The sequence below is a fragment of the Ceratotherium simum genome, chromosome 9, assembly GCF_057802395.1.
Source record: "Ceratotherium simum simum isolate JZ-2026a chromosome 9, ASM5780239v1, whole genome shotgun sequence".
NCBI classification, from domain to species: domain Eukaryota; kingdom Metazoa; phylum Chordata; class Mammalia; order Perissodactyla; family Rhinocerotidae; genus Ceratotherium; species Ceratotherium simum.
Window position 1 is genome coordinate 31,481,688 of NC_141908.1, and position 18,867 is coordinate 31,500,554.

The 18,867-nt window shown below is 39.9% G+C and overlaps 1 protein-coding gene across 18 annotated transcripts in view; it reads left to right on the top strand.

The window, feature by feature from the left end:
• The window catches only part of LYPD6B (LY6/PLAUR domain containing 6B), a 164,105-nt gene that overhangs the window by 13,131 nt on the left and 132,107 nt on the right, over nucleotides 1-18,867 (top strand). For 14 of the 18 annotated variants that reach the window (XM_087435172.1, XM_087435164.1, XM_087435160.1 and 11 more), the window contains exon 2: nucleotides 13,846-13,931. The exons of the other annotated variants lie outside the window; for them this stretch is intronic. The gene's annotated coding sequence lies outside the window, so the exon portion shown is untranslated. The remainder of the gene's footprint in view (nucleotides 1-13,845; nucleotides 13,932-18,867) is intronic. 18 annotated transcript variants of the gene reach the window in all.

The window sequence follows — 18,867 nt, forward strand, 5'->3', positions numbered from 1 at the left end:
TTTAAAACCAGTAACTTTTATTTTCTTCTTATTATCAAGGTGATACATGTTCATTATAGAAAATATTGAAAATAATAGATTACTCCCCCAATCAGATATTTTCTGCTGCACAGAAATAGTAACTGTTTACATTTTAATCATTCTCATTTCTTCTAGGCATATATGTGTGCATATATATTTTTATATTATTATTATAATATATATTATATGTTATTTATATAATATATTATATATTATACAAATGAAATGATACCTTTCATACTATATTAAAACTCTTTTTGTAGATTAACCTTTACAAACATTTTCCATGTCATTAAATATTCCTGCACAGCATTATTTTTAACGGCTGATATAATATTTCATCATGAGGCTATATCTTGTACTTTTAACTTGAACTCAGCTTTTTGCTATTATAAACAACTCTGTCATGTACATTCTTGTACCTAAATCTCTGAGCACATCCATGATTATTTCCTTAAAATAGAGTTTCTAGAAGTGACATAATTGAGTAGAGGGCCATAATATTTTTGAGGCTTTAGATATATTTCCATGTTGTCCTCCAGAAAGCACGAACTAGTCTATTTTACCACCTTAAGTTTGAGAGTGCCTCTTCCCAAGCCTCCTGCAGTATCGAGGTGATTATTTTTTAAAATCTATATTAGGAGGCAGGACTTCTGGCTGTGGCCGAGTAAGGAGGCTGCAAATCCTCTCCTCCAGAAAGCAGCTATAAATCTGGACAAAATGAACAGAAGCAGCCATTTTGTCACTCTGGTAATCCATCAAAGGCATACAACAATCTGAGAAGCGTTATTCTTGAAAAACTGCTGAACTTCGGGTAAGAACAGCGGGCATTCTTGCCTGGGGTCGCTTCCATCTCCCCACCACCCCCGGCTCGCTGGGTGCAGAGGTGTCGGCTCGCTGGGTGCAGAGGTGTTGGCTCACTGGGTGCAGAGGTGTCGGCTCAGCAAGGAGGCTATGAGGACCAGCCTCTTTGTTGCCGAGATCAAAGGCACCGACTCGATTTGCAGTGGTGGGCGATGCCTGTGCCCAGGGAGTGTTTTTCCAGATGCCTTCTCCTCTGTTTCAGTTTACTTTGACTCTTTAAAAAAATAAAAATACTCTTTTATTATAAACATTTATATTTATTATAGAAAAATAAACATAAACGAAGAAAAAGACTAAAAGCACCTAAGGCCCACTTGGTGTGTTCTTCTATATCAGCTCATTTCAGTAGAACTTTCTGTGGTGACGGAAATGTATTGTGCTGTCCGGTACAGTAGCTACTGTCCTCATGTATTTAATTGAGCACTTGAAATCTGGCTGGTGAGGAACTGAATTTTTAATTTGTATTCTAATTAATTTAAATTTAAATATCCATCTGTGGCTAGTGGCTATAGTGTTAGCTTAGTTCTATTATTTCTATAATATGGAGGAATGGATACATGCATATATAGTTTAAAAAAACAAAAATAGGATCATTCTGCATATTGTATTTTGTGTCCTTTTTCTGGTTAATAATATATCATAAACATAATTTTAATTGCTGACTCGTTTTTCATTGAATGAATGTACTGTAATTTGTTTCACAAATCTCTGTCGTGCCTTCAGGGTATTTCCAATATTTTGATACTATAAACAGCATTGCAGATAATCTTTTTAGCTAAAGTTGTGACATTCATAATTATTGACAGAGGATAAATTCTTAGAATTTGAATTATCAGGTCAAGTTTAATACCCATTTCCAAACCTCTCTCCCAAGAAGTTCTACCAGTGAACATTCTCACCAACAGTATATGAAAGTATCTCACCATTATTATTGTTATTTTTAAGTTGAGATAAATATACATGCCATAAAATTCACCCTTTTAAAGTACCGACAGTCCTCGACTTCTAATGGTTTGACTTAACAATTTTTTGACTGTGATGGTGTGAAAGCGATATGCATTCAGTAGAAGTCATACTTTGAATTTTAAATTTTGATCTTTTCCCAGGCTAGCAATATGCGGTAGGATCCTCTCTCGTGATGCCGGGCAGCAGCAGCGACCGCAGCTCCCAGTCAGCCACGCGATCATGAGTGTAAAACAACCCATACACTTATAACCATTCTGTAACCAGATAACCATTCTGTTGTTCACTTTCAGTACAGTAGTCAGTAAATTACATGAGATATTCAACACTTTATTGTAAAATAGGCTTTGTGTGAGATGATTTTGCCCAAGTGTAGGCCAATATACGTGTTCTGAGCACGTTTAAGGTAGGCTAGGCTAAGCTATGATGTTTGGTAGGTTAGGTGTATTAAATGCATTTTCAACTTACGATATTTTCAACTTATGATGGTTTATTGGGATGTAACCTCCGTCATAAGTCAAAGATCTGTATACAATTCAGTGGTTTTTAGTATACTCACAAAGTTGTGCAACCATCATCACTAATTCCAGAATGTTTTCATGACTCCACAAAGAAATCTCATACTCACTAGCAGTCACTCCCCATTCCCTCCTTCCCTCAGCCTCGGGCGACTACTAATCTACTTTCTATCCTATGGATTTGCCTATTCTGGACATTTCATATAAATGGAATCATTCAATTTGTGGCCTTTTGTGTCTAGCTTCTTTCATTTAGCATAAGATTTTCAAGAGTTAAGGTTCATAATGGTTTCAAGGTTATAGCATAAACCAGTACTTCATTCCTTTTTATCGCTGAAAAATATTCTCTTGTATGGATATAACATTCCTGTTGATCCATTCATCTTGATGGAGATTTGGGTCATTTCCATTTTTTTTGACAATGATTAATGCTTCTATGAACATTCATGTACAAGTTTGTGTGGACATATGTTTTCAGTTCTCTTGGATATATACCTAGGAATGGAATTGCTGGGTCATATGGTAACTCGATGTTTTGTTTTGAGGAACTGGCAAACTGTTTCCAAAGCAGCTGTGCCATTTTACATTCCCACCAGTGTGATGTCTAAGGTTTCCAATTTCTGCACATCCTTACCAACACTTTTTATTATCCATATTTTTGCTTGTAGCGTTCCTAGTAGGTATGGCATAGTATCTCTTTATGGTTTTGATATTTGCATTTTCCTAATAACTAATGGTGTCGAGCATCTTTTATATGCTTATTGGCGATTTGTATATCTTCTTTGGAGAAATGGCTATTCAAATCCATTTGAAATGCCAGTTTTTAATTGGGTTATTTGTCTTTTTATTATAGAGCTGTAAGAGTTCTTTATATATTCTGCCTTATAAGATATATGATTTGCAAATATTTTCTCTCATTCTGTAGGTTATCTTTTCATTCCCTTGATAGTATCCTTGGAAACACAAAAGTTTTAATTTTGATAACATCTTGTTTATCTACTGTTTCTTTTTTCACTTTTGCTTTTAGTGCCATATCTAAGAAACCATTGCTTAATTCGAGGTCACAAATGTTTACACTTATCTCCATTTAGATTTGATCTGTTTCGAATTAATTTTTGTATGTAGTGTGAGTTAGGGATCCAAAATTATTCTTTTGCATGTAGCTATCCAGTTGTCCCAGAACCATTTGTTGAAAAGAGTATTCTTTTCCCCGTTGATTGTCATATCACCTTTGTCAAAAATCAATTGACCATAAATATATAGTTTACTTCCATATTCTCAATTCTATTCCATTGATCTATATGTCTATCCTTATGCCAGTACCACACAAAATTGTTGTTTTATAGTGGTTTTGAAATCAGGAAGTATAAGTCTTCCAACTTTGTTCTTTTTCAAGATTATTTTGGCTATTTTGGGTCCCTTATATTTCCATATGAATTTTAGGATTAGTTTGTTAATTTCTGCAAAAAGGACAGCTGGGATTTTGGTAGGGATTGCACTGAATCTGTAGATCAATTTGAGAATTATTGCCATTTTAACAATATTAAGTCTTCTAATCATGAACATAGGATGTTTTTTCAGTTATTTAGGTTTTGTTTAATTTCTTTCAATGATGTTTGGTAATTTTCAGTGTTCAAGTCTTGTACTTCTTTTGTTAAATTTGTTACTGAGCATTTTATTCTTTCTAATGCAGTGTAAATGAAATTGTCTTAATTTTGTTTTTGGATTGTCTATTGGTCGTGCATAGAAATATAATTGATTCTTGTGTTTTGATCGTGTATCCTGAAACCTGGCTGAACTTGATTAGCTCTAATAGTTTTTTAGTAAATTAATTAGGATTTTCTATATACAAGATCATGTCATCTGCAAATGGAGATAGTTTTACTTCTTTCTTTCCAATATGGATGCCTTTTATTTCTTTTTCTTGCCTAACTGCCTTGGCTAGAAGTGACAATACAATATTGATAGAAGTGGTGAGAACAGACATTCTTGTTTTGTTCCCATCTGATGTTCCTGATTAATGAAATGGCCAGTATTATTTATGCCATTTTTCTATGACTTTTTTTTTTTTTTTACTCTAAGAATCTGAGTGATGGAGCAGGAGTTTCTGCCTGATTTCTCCTGGGAAGGAGCAATCAAACCAAAAAATTCCCTCTGTCCTGTGCATTGGGAGGCTTGGCATAGTAGTTACTAGAAAAAAAATAATTTAATTGGGGCCAGCCCAGTGGCGTAGTGGTCAAGTGTGCACACTCCACTTTGGCAGCCCTGGGTTCGCAGGTTCGGATCCCGGGTGTGCACCGATGCACTGCTTGGCAAACCATGCTGTTGTGGCTTCTCATATAAAGTAGAGGAGGATGGGCACGGATTTTAGCCCAGGGCCAATCTTCCTCAGCAAAAAGAGGAGGATTGGCATCGATGTTAGCTCAGGGCTAATCTTCCTTACAAAAAAAAAAAAATGTATAGATTTTAATTGAAGAATCTATTCATGTAACATCTAGGTGCCAAGGAGTTTGATCAACATTTTCTAATATATGAGTGTTTGTTATTTAAAAATAAAACTTAAACTGTCTCTACTAGTTTTCCATCCTGCCTTTCCACATTTTTGATTGCCCACTATATGATTCATGTACCATGCTGGGATTGCAAAGATGAATTAAACACAGGCCATATCCTTAGGGTGCTTGTGGAAAAGGCTTTTAGGGGAGACAGGAAACAGGAAGTATAGTATTTTGGCAAGTGGTTCCCATCAAAAGGTAACTTGTCTGAAGTAAACAGGTGATGGATGTGGGCTTCACCCTTGGAGTTTTGGGGTGTCAGTTCGCTGATGGAACCTTCACTTTCTACCCCATAGAATCAAAGAATTTTAGAACTGGAGGCTTGGAAATCCTTTTATCCAACCCTACATTTTTCAATAGGAGGAACGTCTTACCTTATTCAACAATTCCCATTCCCTCTCATCAGCAACTCCTCTTTCTCTGAAATGTTTTATCATACCCGCACACATGCACGACGGTTTCCATAGGGAGGCCCTCCGTGTTCAGCCCGCTTCCTGGCTCCATTTGTAGTGTCTGGTTGGGGTAATGTAACACCAGCCCCCATGTTCATCTTCAGTATGACTGGTCTAGGATTCCTACTTCACCTTGCCTGCGAAGACTACTCAGCATTGTCCTTCCGATAGGTGCTTATGATGTGGAACTGACAAGGACCGGGACGTTATCCGACTCCAAATCTGAGTTACGCAGAAAGCTTGCAGGGGGCTTCCTGTTCTGTTTAATTGTACATTCAGCTTTCTTTGTAAAGAGCATACTCCATCCATTTTAAACTTGTCAATTCAGGGGCTTAACTAGGATGCATATAAAGTCATACCTGTGTGCTTACTGTAAAATCTTTTTAGAAAAGAATGAAAGTGGTATTAACAAAAGCAATTAAATGGGTACACACCTTAAAAATTTTACAGTTTTTTTTAATAAGTGAAATCAGAATTGTATGGTACATGTTTCCATGTTTACTTTGCTATTTAAAAGAAACCCTTTATTCTAGCTTTATTACATATTATTTACTATTACAATTAAACATCAGGTTACTTTTTTATCATTCTGCTGGTAAAATGGAATGTGAACCTTATGGTCTTAGGCTACAAAAGAAAATGAATTGTCCCCACAAACCTTTCAAGGTTAATTAACTTTTAAACAAATATGAAGTTCTAGTTTCCTTTTCTCTTTTTTATTGCAATGCATTTTTTTCTGTTGATTATGTGTGGGGCTAAGATGAGGATGCAGAAGTGCTTTCTGGTTCACACTGTTTACTGCCTGTGATACACAGCCAATTCAATTCAAAGGGAAATAGGAAAATAACTACTCTATTTGTGCCTTGTAAGCGGTTTGTAAAGTCCGCTCTAGTCCCTGCGATTAAATGTTGGCTTCTCTCCTTGTAGACTTCTAAAATGAAATTAAAAAGTGGAGCAAACAGCATTTTAAAACCAAATACAAATACTCTATAGGGATGAACCCAGCAAATTGAAGAATCACAGCATTGCATGCAGTCATTTGCTTCAGTGCTGTAAGAATGCAACAGAAAAGGAAACGGGGTGGGGAGGGGATCCTGAAAAAGTTCCAGTCATTGAAAAGCCTCTGATGATTTGCCCTTGTTGGGGGTCTGTGGGAGTTGGGGGGGGGTGGATTGGTGTTTATGGCAGAGCTTTGCCTATTATGTGTGATAAGTACATCAGTAAAACATATTGCCACTAAGTTACTCTTTACCACAGTCCAAGCCCTAGAGTGGCCCTGGGACTTGCTGATGGGGAGGGAGGGCTGGAAGGGTGTGGAGGGCCGTTCCTAGAAAAGGGAGTGGCAGTCAGGAACCTGAGTCCTCTTCTTGGTGCTTCTGCCTTCCCCCCTTGTGACCTTGGACGAGTCACCTTGCCGCTCTGAAACATGGTTTCCATACTGCAAAATGCAGGTTTGGACTAAATTTGTGATTCCAAACCAAGTTCCCAAGCCTCCGTCAAGCCAGCTCAGAGCTTGTCCCTGCACTAACAGTTGGGGTTCCTGGCACCTGCCTCCCAAAGGGAGCAGCCTCAGTTTCCAGTCCTGTATTTATGCTTCTGCAAGCTGTTGTTTGAACAAAGTGGTCACTAGAAGTGTTTGAAAACTACTGGATGGCCTGATCTCAGAGATCTTCCTGTTCTTATGTTCCAGTTGTCTGTAACTCTGACATCCAGTCCAAGCTGAATGTGAGAGGGGTCAAGGAACACCCATTATTCTGGCCTCTCTCCGTCTTTCTCAGGAAACACCAGGGACGTGTCTTCAGCAACAGAAACACCGCTCATTAGTGAACATGAAGCTGTAGTGGGGAAAGGAGTCTGTGTTTATGGGATTTTGGCCTCTGACTCCAGGAAAAGACCACTTCACTCTCATTGGGCCTAGTTTCCCATTGGCTCCAAGATTAGGGTCAGCAATTGTAAGTGGCCTGGGAGCCATGTGATTTTGAGGGCAGCTGTAGCCTCCACCTTGTGGCCCTAGTCAGCTCTCCAACGTGCTGTCAGCCCTGAACCTTTACTGGGGGGTCTCTGAGATGAAGGCAATAATATCCCCCTGTCAGCTGCAAGTTGGGATTCTGAGAGCTGGGCCTCTCCCAAGAGTCACTTGCTAGTTCGTGTTAAATAAGCCTTTTCTCCCCCATATCAAGTCATCACCTATCTGTGCCATGTCTCGGGAATCTTTTCCTTTCACTCCTTAATAATGTGCCTTCCTCTGCCACAGACTTTCCTCCATCTCCTTTGAAATCAAGTACATGTACTCTTATGTTGTCAGGAGTGAACATTTAGGGAGTAGGCCTTCAATTTCCCTGCTGTTTCATGCAAATATAGTGCCTTTTGTTACTTGTCCCAAGACACCGGTGAACACATTAAGCCTGTGAGGAAAGGTTTGGCAGAGGAAACGGTCATGAAAGAACTATTTTAATTGAAGAATATGTATCTGGAGACCCAGGGGTGTTGAGCAGTTTAATTAATGTTTATTAGAAAGGAAGACTTGCTATTTAATAATGAAAATTTGAATCTCCTGTCTCCATATCCATTTCTCCATCATGTCGTTATTCCTTGCACCTGCTTTTTAATTTAGCAAACTTTTATTGAATTCTCACGATGAGACCAGGCACCTTGTTAAACACTGTGCTGACAAAGATGACTAAGACCCAGGCCTTGCCCTCAGGGGGCTGGTGGCCGGGCTCAAGAAAGAGCTAAGCAGACAGTAATAGCCCAAAGTGGTCATTGAGCTTTAGAGAGGGTCCTGGAAGCTGGGGGAACACTGAAGATGAGCAGCCATGTACACTTGTCTGGGGACAGGAAGTAGTTCCTACATGAGGTACCCTAGCCCTGTGTCCTAGAGGATGACCTAGAGGTGGTCCAGAAAGCAGGCAGAGGGCATTCCAGGTAGGGGGGACAGCAGGTCAAAGGCACCAGGGAGCTGATGGGTTTGGTAAAATGTGGGTGGAGCAGACCTGGAGGGAGGGGAGGGGAGGGGAGGGGAGGGAAGGATAGGATGGGGTGAGGAAGAGGGAGTGTGAGCCTGGGTGGATAAGCAGGGATCAGGCTGTGAAGGGCCTTGAAGACTTTACTAATGTGCTTGTCGGTTTGGATTTTCCCCTAATCCTATGGGAACCTACAGCAAAATTTTAGGCAGATTGGCTAGGAGGTTTGCAAGGCCATTTAGCATAGACGATATAAGCAAGGACTGTGGATGCAGGTGATTGGAGTGTGAATCCTGCCTTTACCACGTTCCAGCTGTGGGCAGCTTACTTAACTGTCTCTGTTGCCTCATCTTTAAAATAGAGATAAAAATCCTATCTGTCTTATGGGGTTCTTGTGAGGAGTAAATGAGTAAACTCCCCTAAAGTTCTTACAAAAATGGGTCCAGAGTAAGCACTTATTAAAACTTAGTTGTCAGGGGCCGGCCCCGTGGCTTGGCGGTTAACTGCGAGCGCTCCGCTGCTGGTAGCCCAGGTTCGGATCCCGGGCGCGCACCGACGCACCGCTTCTCCAGCCTTGCTGAGGCCGCGTTCCACATACAGCAACTAGAAGGATGTACAGCTATGACATACAACTATCTACTGGGGCTTTGGGGGGAAAAAATAAATAAATAAAATCTTTAAAAAAAAAAAACTTAGTTATCATTTTTGGGGGAAGGGGGCATATCGTATTTTCCATGAGCAGTCTCCTTAGACCATGCATCCGTTAGCTATTAGCGTAACAGCGACGTGTAAAAAAGACTCTAAAACACAGTGGCTTAGAATGACATTTATTATGGCTCTTGCAGTTGCAGGTTGGCTGGGGCTTACCTGAGCAGCTGTGCTTCAAGCTATGGCCCTGGCTGGGCAGGCAGTTTGGTTCACATCTGCTCCATGTGGGATCCAAGCGGAGGGCAGTAGGCACCTGGGGCAGCTCTTCCCAAGGCAATGGCAGAGCTGGAAGGGCTGAGGAAATCTGCAAGGCTTCTTAAGGCCTGGGCTCCCTCCAGCCAAAGCAAGTCACGGGCAAGCCCAGAATCAAGTGGCAGGGGATTATTCTGATCTCCACTAGTGGGAGGAGCTGTAGAGTCACTTGGCAAAGAGAATGAACACGGGGACGCCGAAGGATTGGGGCCAACAGTGCGAGGTACCACGGGCTGTACTGGTGTCTCCTACAACTGCAGCGTTGTAGCTTCTAGGAAGAGCTTCCATGAGGGGCAAAGTCAACACTCACCTTGGACGAGCCTGAACCCCAGGGGCCTGGCTTCAGTGAGTGACCTTCCTGCCCTTGTCCCAGTGCTGACCTCCAGGCCTTGCAAATGTGTTCTTTCTCCTGCGTCTCTGAGGCTTTGGGGGAGACTGCACATTTTAGGGGAAAATGTACTGGTGTGAGTTTGAATCTAGACTCTGTGGAATGAAATGGGGATAATACCCTACAATAATACTCATTGGAAGGATTGGAGAGGAATGCTCTGTATCCTCTCTCTCGGACTTCCCAGGCTGCAGTGATATTCTTGAACATGGTTTCTGGTAGATGTGAACAGCTACGGTAAGACTTACTGTTTAAGTTTAAGAATAAAATATGTGTTTGTTTATATGTGTGTGTAGGTGCCTCTCTCCCAATACAGTTGAAGGGACTGCATTTTTTCTGGGCTCCCTGGCATTTGCTTTGTGCTCCCTGGGAACCTCCTGTGAGGCGTGCCTGACTCTCCAACACCCCTAGGCAAATGCTGGGAGAGAGGCGAGGGAGAGGCAGCCTGGTTAGTATTTATTAGTATGTAACTCGACCTCTTGCTCTCCCAGACTCCTCGGGCTTGGGAGTAGGATGGGGACAGCGATGGGAGGAGTCAAGTACGGTTGCTTTGCCAGCATGTAAGATAATCTCTGTCCTCTCCGCTGGCCTCTTTATGCTGCATGACAAACATATCCATTCTTCTCCAGCAGAAAAGAGAGAAGCAGGGACGGGGAGGATGTTTTTATAGGTTAGACTTTTCTATTTTATATATGAGAATATATTCTGAAATTAAATATCAAATTTCTCAACATGCTAGTCATTTATTAGATTAAGAAATTAAGCAAGATCTCTAAAATTACACTTAATGATTAAGTATAATATTAAATTGAGCAGTTTTCTCAGCAATGAGGAGGAAATACATTCTAGAATTTTTTTGGTAACAAAAACAGCACTGGGAATAACAAGTAAAACATCTAGCAGTGTGGATTGGCATATATAAGATGTTCAGTACATTGTGGCATTGATGATGATAATACTGGTGATGATGATGATGATAGAGCTCGCTCTAGTCCATTTATTGGTGGAGGGGATAAAAGGCAGGGAATACCAGGCTGAGGACCGCCATCAGAGGCCTTTCTCCAGAGGAACCTCCCTGAGCCATTCCCTCCCTACATGGAAAAGCAAAAGGAAAATGAGCCCAGAAAAGCTCAGATTCTAAAACCAAGCCAAATATATACCTTAGAAGTAACATTTTTCTTGGTTGCTTCTAAAAGGCACAATTCAAAATAGTCACTGCAAGAATAGACATGCTGAAATCCTAATGGTGCAGTTCTGTTTTGTTGAGTCAAAAAATAGGGCTGGATGATGACAAGTCGTAGCTATGCAAATGAAAAGAAAGATCATCATGTTTGTGCTTCGGGATGTGAATTGATGGGAAAAATCTGTCCATATTACTTAGTAGGGGAGATGAATTCACATGAAAGCGTTCAGTGATATATGTTCTTCCTTTCTTTTTTTTTTTTTTCCCCTTAAGCATCATTTATGGCTGAAATGCTAAAATAGTTGGTCCACTGGCAGCCTTTCCTGAGTATCTACTGTGGGCAAGGCTCAGCAAAGAGATAGCTATAAGAATTGCAAACGAGTCCTTCCTTCCTTCCTTCTCTAATAAACACAGCCTTTGCTTTTCAGGAGCTTTTATCTTAATGGGAATGGCAAGATGCAGGCATTAGAAACCTAAAAAACAAGTGCAAATTTATATAATATACATTGTGTGTGGTAGGTTTCTGATATATCTGGAGGAAAAATCAATAGACTGAAAATGATGGTTCTAAGTCTTGACCAAATTAAACAATAAATTCTTCGACTTCTTCATTTTTATTTTTTTCAGGCCAAGGGGTGTTATTTCCAGGTGTTTCAGGGTTACTTCTTGCCACCCAAGAAGTAGCCCCTCCCCATAAAATAAGCAGAGAATTCTAACAGTGGTTGGTGACTCAGCCACCATATACTTGTATACCCTGCAATTACATTCTCCAAGCCTTCTACTAATAGGAAGAACTGATTTTAAACAGGGATTATTGCTTAGCTGATTGATGCCCACTGAAGATGAAATGGCTTGATGATGATTTAATTTGTTCGTAATCCCTTACTGAGATTTCTTACAAAACTATTATGTATATTTGAGTTCTTACTTTGAACTCAAGTATATATTTGAACTTTGAACTCAAATATGTATGTTTGAATTCTTGTACTTTCTATTAAAAAAGTGATTTGGAATAATTTCCTAACTACATATAACTCAAATGTGCTCAAGTTTTCAAAATAAGGCAATAAGGAAGAATTATTTAATAGATTACTTAATAAATGGTTTGGACATGATAAGATATGAATTTGGACCCCACCAAACATACCATATCCCAAAAATAAGCTCCAGAGAGTTGAATATTGCAAATCATATTATAAAAAAACTAGCAGAAAATATAATATTTATTAGGTCTGCATAGGAATGACAATTTTCATGCTTTAAAGGAAGAGAAGCAACCAGTGAAGAAAAAATGAGCAGATATGAATATATTAAAATTTAAAACTTTTATACAAAAGAAGAAACAACAGACTGGGAAAATTTGCATTAAATTTGTGACACATAAATGATTAATATGTGTTTTAACTTTAATATATAGCTTGTTCAAATGTATAAGGGCTGGGGCCTAAGAGAGAGATATAAAATATGGCTACCATTTATTAACTATTTTTCTATGCCCATGTAGATTTACAAAATCAGATTATACTGATTGTTTTGTATACAGAATCTTTTGTAACCAGCTTTTCTCACATGTCCAGACTATGTTATTAACTAGTTTTCTGAAACACGGTTTTCAGTGGTTGCAAAGTATTTCAGTGGGAAGGAAGTACACCCCAGTTTTACTTAACTAAGTTTTCAATGATGGATGTTAGTGTTATGGAAATCTAATTTAAGGTGATTTTTCTAGTATCTGTTGTTAGAGCTATGGTTATGGAAAAACACACATCATGGAATGAAACAGTGATTTACAAAGAAGCACATTTGCTACTGTTTTTATCAACAATTTTATAGGTAGCATTTGCCACTGAAACCTGTTTTCGCAAAAGAGGAAGTATCATTTGAGATCCCATGCTTTCACAACATGTCATCAGTTATCTTTAAAGGCCTTAGTAAAAGAGACACGTTAATTACCATCCCTGTGAGCATCTCTAGGATAGCAATGACTATAGTATTATATTAGGGCACTTTGTCAAGCATGTCATTCCCCTTATCTTGCTTTTATAGCAGAGGAAATAAAGGCACTAGAGAAATATCTTTGAGGTCATACAGCAAGTTAACAGCAGATAAACGTTAGAACCGGCTTCTCCAGAATTCCCACTGTGTGTAATTAGTTCACTGCAGGCAGGAAATGACAGCATTGGGGATAAACGGCAAATGTGGTGTTTGGGGACCTTGGGGTTGGTGGGAATTCTCTGTGCTCTTCTGAATGGTTAATTAAATTAGTTTATTTCTGAGGTTCTCACTGCATAGAACTTGGAGGCTTCTCAGCCAGGTACCTTCTTCCTTAGGGTGAAAGGAAACACACAGTCATCTTGAGCACTTTGATGGGCTTGTGAGTTGGAGGATATTGGATGTGGGCCTGAGTAATTTAGGTTTTGCAGTCTCTTACTGAGGCTCTATGGAGTTTCTGAGTTAGCTCTTGATGGACCCCAAGGTGACTAGAGAGTGAAAGGGCAGAACCATTTTTACTATTTACAAGTTCACCCTCCTTCCCTGCACTCCGCTGTTCTCAGAGTCACCTGGTAAGTGCTTGGTCAGCTCATGGGGTGTACGTTTGCCTTTTTTTGTCTCTGTATGAGTGATAGATACTGCATTTGTGAGCTGCCTCCTATTCTTAGGCATCTAACAAAATCATTGTGGGAAACAACATGGGATTTGAAAACTACCCCAAGAGATTTGATAAGTTTATGGAGAATTCTAGGGAGTACAGAGGCAGTCTGCCAAGTTGGAGCTAAAAGCTGGTTGCATCAGATGCTCTAACAAACTCCTTAGGTCCTGGAATCATGATTATCTTAATCTCGTTGACCCCCCCACCCTTAAGGTCATGACTAAGTATTTAACACCAAGAGTTGACTAGAGAGAGATGAACCTGTGCCCCTGTTTTAGAACTTTGAAAGAAGGTGCGATTCTGAGTTCACTTTCTCTTCTGCCCTGTCTAGAATGAGCTTGGATGCTTCCTGGGAGGACACAAACTGGACTCTACTCATCACTTCCGGTTGCATCAAACCTGGCTGCTGAAAGTCAGGTCTGTTGATTGGCATCATCAATATCACCTTGTTAGAGCTTGTTAGACCTACAGCTTCACTGGTCCTATCACTTGTGTTCTAATATACCTTCCAGGTGGTTCTCACGCATACTCAAGTTTGAGAAGCACTGGTATATAACACATAAATTGCTTCTGTGAAAGGTAGCTTGATCAGTGGTGAATGCTTCTTCCTGATCATATTTTGTATTTATACATGTATGACCCTTAAAAATTTTAGTCCTTTGGCATTTTAATAATTTAAACATCTTTTTAAAAGTTGTTTTTCACTATAAATTACTACATTCTCATAAAAGCTTCAGAAAATACAGAAAAGTGAAAAGTAAAGAGCAGTTTACTCCTCAAGTATACTTATTGATAACATTTTAAAGGTACATTTTCTTTCTGTCTTTTCTATGCATAATTTTTAAAAACTTCAGGTTTTTTCCCTCATTGTAGACATTATATGTGATCCTTGTAGAAAATCAAGAAACTAGGAAAAAGCATAAAACAGAGAATAGAAACCATCCCATATATTTAGGTTTTGGGGTTTTACATAGTGTTATAAAGTGGTATTTCACAGTCTTCACTTGTTTCCTATGGTTTTAGAGGTTCCTCTCAGATAATCTTTGTGTTTAGTCCTGTCTCTTTACTTATTTTTATTTAAATTTTATAATTTTAAAAGATTCTTGGTATAATCGTCAATGTCTCAAATAGTTTATGGTCAGGATGGAGAATTTCTCATCATCTTTGTGCAACTGAAAAATATCATTGACTACTCACTAGAGGGCATATTCTATATTATGTATGAATCCTCTTTGGCCAGAAACTTCCTGGAGGGTAGAAGAGCCTTTGCTTTTGAAGGATGCATGACCACCCTCCTCTCAACTTGCCTGATGGGTTGTCTTCTGGAGGGGACAGGGAGGGACTGGTTAGATTGACGATCCCTAGAGAAAGTCCTTTTTTTCTTAGGTCAACTGCTTAGAAACTTCTAGATGATTGGAGAACACCACTGCAAGGAAGCCAGTTTTTGTTACTTGGGCTCTTTGCTGAGACTGGAAAAATGCAAGCCAGAATGAATCTTTGTCCAAATCTCTGCTTTTTAAGGTAGTGTGGGAGGAAGTGGGAATGTGATTTTTAACTTGTGTAGAGTAGCTGGCTTCTATGTTTGAGCAGGGCAGGGCACGTGTGGTTGTGATTTTCCTGAACATCTTTGTCACGCTTTGTTCTGGGATACATCATTGCCCTCAATAATGGAGAATGTATTATATCAAGTGAAGAATTCGCTGAATTTCTTATGTCCATGGACTAGACTTCTTCGTCAAGTCTAGTTGTTCCAAGAGTAATTGATGCAATTTACTGTTCAGAGGAACACAGTTCAGAAACTAAACTACAAGTATTTCCAAAGTTTGAAACTTTTCTTGCCTCTTTCAGAGAATATTAAAAAGGATTCAATGTATATTTCTAAAAATTCTAAGTAATATCTCTAAAAATTCTCTCCCTTCTCTCCTGCCTCACACTCTTCCGGATCACCTCTCTTCAAAACTCATTTTTATTCCTTCCATCCATACCTTTCTGAAATTCCAGTCATTTCTTCCCCCGCAGTTCTTTATTGCCCCACTGACTTCTTTCAGTTTTCTTTCTGATAACTTCCAACCAAGTAGAGTCATGAAATGACCCAGCAGCAGGAATTTGTCCATTTCGTGGGTGGGGCGGTGGGTGTGATCTCTGCAGAACCGGATGGGGAAGGATTTTGACTTCTTAGTCATTAATAATAATAGCTGTTTTTTGTTACACAGGCTTCGGGGTATGCCTTGTAGTCCATGCTTGTTGCCTTGGCAACTCAGACTGTGTGTTCTTAAGAACCGTGGAGTCACTGCAATGAGTTTTTTAGAATTTGCCACGAGTGTTTGTTCTTTGGAAAACTGTTTACGTGATGCATGAAACTGGGTTGATCAGGACTGAGTTGAATTGGAAGATAGCAGATCTTAAGGTACCAACCCCAAACCCTGCTATGTCGCAGATCTTGGCCGATAGCGTCTTATTCATGTTGCCAAGCTGGTTGGGCAGGAAAGACGTGTGGTCTGGATATTGCATTAGCCAGCTTGGCATTTAAATTTGCCAAAGACTTGAAGGCGTTGCAACATTTTAAAAAATGTCCCTGTGGTAAATTTCAACACTTCGGTCTCCTGTAATTCTGCATGTTATTCTTTTTAACCAGCTTGTCATCTTTTTATAGCATCATTGCGAGTCCAGTTGCCCATGGTGCTGAGCTGTGTTCTCTATTGTGACACCTGGTCCCAATTTTAGAGAAGCTTACACTCAGATCTGCAGTTTTCATTTTTATTAGGAGAAGCTTAGAATTTTCTCCAGGCAAATACGTTGGTTTGCTGTATAACTTTTTTTTCTTTTTCTTTTGTAGAGTGTGGGTTGTTCTTTTGAAATACGGAGATATAAGTTCTTGGAAAAATAACCAATGGAGAGTTTTGAGGAAATGAAAATTTGGTAAACCAGTGGCTTTTCTGTGATTGATAAAAAGGCATGTTTTGGAAGCAAGCTTCTGAATGTCTTGCTCCCTGCTCCTCTTTATTCCCTGTGAACACTAGAATCCAGCCACAGTGGCCTCCTTGGTGTTGACAACATGCCAGCCATGCTCTGCTGTAGGACCTTTGCCCTCAAGTTTCCTCTGCCTGGAATGCTCTTCCCCATTTATCCGCAAGGCTGGCTCCCCCACTCCCTTCAGACTCAAATATGAGCTTTTCACTGAGGATGTCCTTGGCTACCCATCTGTAATTTCACTCCCTCCTTTTGGCCCTTTGACATTTCATATCCTGCTTCCCTACTTCATTTTGTTTCTCTTCTCCTTAGCACTTATCAATATCTAGCACAATATAAATTTTACTTATTTATCTTGTTGATATCTCTCTCTCACTATAATATAACCTTCCTGAGGGCATAGTAGAGTTTATTCCTTCTTGTAGTCCCACCTTCTGGAATAGTGCCTGGACCATTATATAAATAAGATGTGTCATATAAAGTGCTCAATAAGTAATGGCTGGATGGACGGAGGGAAGGAAGAAAGGTTATGAATGACTCTTGTTGGCTTCTATCTGTCATAATTAACTTCCTCCACGTTTTCGACAACCCAGTGTAAGCTGGCAATTAGCCCATTCCCCGCACGAGCAGTCTGTGATTTTGAGGTGAATTTTGAGGCTCCTGGGTTCTGGCAGGCTTCCCACTTGGTAACCATAGGAAGTAAACTCTTGTTCATATTTGGTGTATAGACGCGTGTTCTGTGAAACCAGTAAACACCTCTCTCTCTACGTGGTTTTCCTATTTTATACAGTTCCAAGAAGTCAACAGGTGGGAAAAGATACAACCTGATTGATTTCTGGGAGCATAAGGCAGAGCGTATTTGCTGTGGGATGGGTAAATGGAATCTTTGGCACTGAGATTCCATTATCTTTTGTTCACGGATAAAAGGTGTATGACTTACTGATCGTTTAATCCCACACAAAGCATTAGCGGTAGTGATAGGTGAGGGGCTGTGAGGAGAAGGACCTGTAAATAGTGATAAGATGGTGGGAATGTAAAACTCAGCTTGGCAGGGTCTGCCTGGGATTTTGCTGAGTCCATAGCAATACTTAATTAACTGTGCAAACATTCTATTCAAGATAAGACTATAACAGTTGCTTTGGGGAAAATTCTTTGTGTCAATATTGGTTTGATCTTTCATATAGTATGTCAGCTTTGCTATTCATGCTATAGCAAAGTTCCTATTATAAATGCCATTTTCAGGGATTTGCTGTATTTGCACACTGAGTCAGTTTTGGAAGAGGTAAAGGATTGGAATCACTGTTTAAATAGAGGTTCTAAGGGGTTTCAAAGGAATCTTTAGAAGTGGAAATCTTTTGTTTCAATCAGTTGACAAATAATTATTTAAAACTTGTGGTAAGTACTCTGCGAGATTCCAAAATATAGGAAAATATCTTTGCCCTCATTTTGCTTATAATCTAGCTATAGAAATAAGATTTTAATCAGTATATGTGAGACAAGACACCTATACTAAATAATAATAAGGGCTGTGATTTAATGGATATTTAACAAGATGGAGCACTGTCCTAGTGCTTCTTTAAGCATGACCTAACTCATTTAATCCTCCCAGTAGCCCAGTGAGGCAGTGCTGTCGGTTAGTGTGAAGTTTTGCATGGAATAGACAATGCCATGGGAGTCTGGAGAAAGGGGAGCCCAGGGAAGCAGAGACACAAGAATGAAGATTTTAAGTAGGAGATCTCGCAATCTAGATCTGAAAGATTGGGAAACAAATGGCCGTGTAATGGGGAGAGGTGGCTGAGGAGAGGATTTGTAATTTTAAATAGGGTGGTCAGGGAAGGCTAACTGAGACATTTGAGTGAAGATTGAAGGAGGAGATAGAAAGAACTATGAAGGTACCTATGGGAAGAGCCTTCTAGGCAGAGGAAACAGCAAGTACAAAGGCCCTGGGGTGGCCCTGGTTTGTTCAAGGAACATCAAGGAGGCCAGAGTGGCTGAAGAATAGTGAGCAGAGAGGAGAATGGTGGGAGATGATGTCTTGAGGCACAATGCATGCCCAGTTACTGTTGGTTTTGATGGTGATGATGGTGGTGATGATGTAGGAGGAGCTACTGGGAGTTTTTGAGTGAGTGGAATGGCAGTTTGGGAGCTGTGGCTGCTGTCTCCAGCCCTATGCAGCTGTAGGTCTTCTTCCTTTTCACCGGTGGGCCCAGTTGTAGCTCTTACTTCCTGATCCATTGCTGATGTGGGGAGAGGCACTGTGGCAGCTTCGCACCGATCGCCTGGCAGATAGGAAACCAGTGATAACAGCTCAAGCCCTGGGTGAGAGCACCCACGTGAGCTGAATGCACCCTTGCCTCAACCTTCCTAATATTTTCTTGGCCTG